Source organism: Perognathus longimembris, unplaced genomic scaffold (assembly GCF_023159225.1).
Source record: "Perognathus longimembris pacificus isolate PPM17 unplaced genomic scaffold, ASM2315922v1 HiC_scaffold_5827, whole genome shotgun sequence".
In the NCBI taxonomy this organism is placed as follows: domain Eukaryota; kingdom Metazoa; phylum Chordata; class Mammalia; order Rodentia; family Heteromyidae; genus Perognathus; species Perognathus longimembris.
The window spans coordinates 146,104-148,192 of record NW_025961297.1 but is presented as its reverse complement, the minus strand read 5'-3'; positions in this window follow the sequence as shown (position 1 = coordinate 148,192).

Here is a 2,089-nt window from a genome sequence, read left to right as displayed (position 1 = left end):
TTTGGCATTTTTTTACCCCCATGACAAATCTGCTAGTGATGAACTTCCTTGTTTTTAGCAAAATCTTCTGAGAATGTCTATTTGTTGCCATTTTTGAGTGAGAATTTCACTAGATGTGGAATTCTCAGCAAAGTGTTTTCCTTTTCTTTCAACGTTTTTAGTATTTCAAGATGCACTTTTGCTTGTGTGGTGTTTGATGGGAAAGCCTTCAATTCCTATCCTCGTTATCTAGGTAAGGACCTGGTTTCCTTCAGAATTTCTCTCTCTCTCTCTCTCTCTCTCTCTCTCTCTCTCTCTCTCTCTCTCTCTGTGTGTGTTTTCAATTTGAATACAATGTGCCTGTGTTATTTTTCCTTTTTTTTTCCACTTAATCTGATCAGTGTTTCTTAATTTTGCCAGACTTCTGCTGTATATATTCTCTTCATATGTTTTGAAGCTTGAAAAGTTCCCAATCATTATTGATTCAAGTATTTTTTCCCTCCTTTCTCTTTCATCTCTGGAACCCTGATTATACTTGTATTAAAATCTTTTTATATTCTTCCACATTTTTTAAACATTCTGTTTTGTTTCCCCCTTCTCTCTCTCTCTCTCTCTCTCTCTCACACACACACACACACACATATACACACATCTGGGGATTTTCTTTTGACCTTGAAGCTCCCTGATTATTTTTTTTTTTGACAATTTAGAGTGTGCAGAGCAGGCCAAGGGGAGTAGGCCTTATGTGTTACAATGATTTTGAGTTTTAGCATTTCCTTTGTAAAGGAGCTATTGTGTTTTGCTTTGTTTTGTTTTTTAAAATTTAGTGTCTCTGCTTTATTGCCACTTAGCTTTTTTAATTAAAATCTTTAACATTTTAAATAGAGTTCTTTAAAAATATTCTGTCTCTTCGGCTGGGGATATGACCTAGTGGCGAGAGAGCTTGCCTCATATAAATGAGGCCCTGGGTTTGATTCCCCAGCACTACATATACAGAAAACGGCCAGAAGTGGCGCTGTGGATCAAGTGGCAGAGTGCTAGCCTTGAGCAAAAAGGAAGCCAGGGACAGTTCTCAGGCCCTGAGTCCAAGGCCCAGGACTGGCCAAAAAATAAATAAATAAATAAATAAATAAAAATTAAAAAATATATTCTGTCTCTTAATGACATAGGTAACTCTAATATCTGTGGCATATCTGAGTCTCAGCTTGATAAATGCTGATCTCAGAATGTGTATTTCCTGCCTGTTGTTTTCCATTCAAAGCCATTCATTATGTCCTGTGAAGTAGAAATTGGGGCAAATAGGCCTTTAGTAAGAGACTTTAGTCTAGTGAGGAGTTGGGCTGTGTTGAGTATTCTCTGGTGCTGCCTGCACAGGTCAAAGATTTTGAATTCTGCTAGTGTGTTTGTGTTTGGTCTCTGATTTTAGGTTTTCCTAAGTAGTCTTCCTTAAGGAGTTTGGTATTGGAGACCTTTTAGCTGTAATCTCCTGTTGGTGTGGTTATAGGGTCTAAGTGAGCAGGAATTTCCTGTAGCCATCTTTAAAAGCAAAGACGCAATCCTTTCCTTTTAGTAATGCAGCACCACTTTCCTGTATAAGAGAACAGAAAAATCAAGAACATGGCAGCATAGCTGAGGCTGTCTGAAAATGAGGGATGAAGGATTCGCTCTTTCCAGGCTTCCATTGCTTCAATCAGTTCCAAAATAAGCCACCAGCAAATACTAGGTACTAAGTAAGAAGAAAGTGATATTGCCAGTGCAGAAAGGATGAAAGGAAGGTTGCTGGAAAATATTTTCTGCTTGATGGTTAGTGTTGACTATTGATTCAAAGTTTGTCATCATGAACTTGAAATGCTGCTAGTCAGGATGGTTGCAGGACTACCCTCTACTCTGGAGTGTTCATCTGCTTGGATGTGAACTTGGAGTTGGTGTGTGTTTGGGTTCCATCAGTGATAGAACTCTGCCAGAAGAGCAAGACATGGGAAGGATTTGTGGGAGCAGAAGATCTTTGAAAAGGAGAGATTATGCCAGTGTGACTTTACAGTGGAACCATGGAGGGAAGTAAGTGAAGGTGGTGGGAGAGGTGGCCACAGGTAGTAAAGGTGATGGGAGA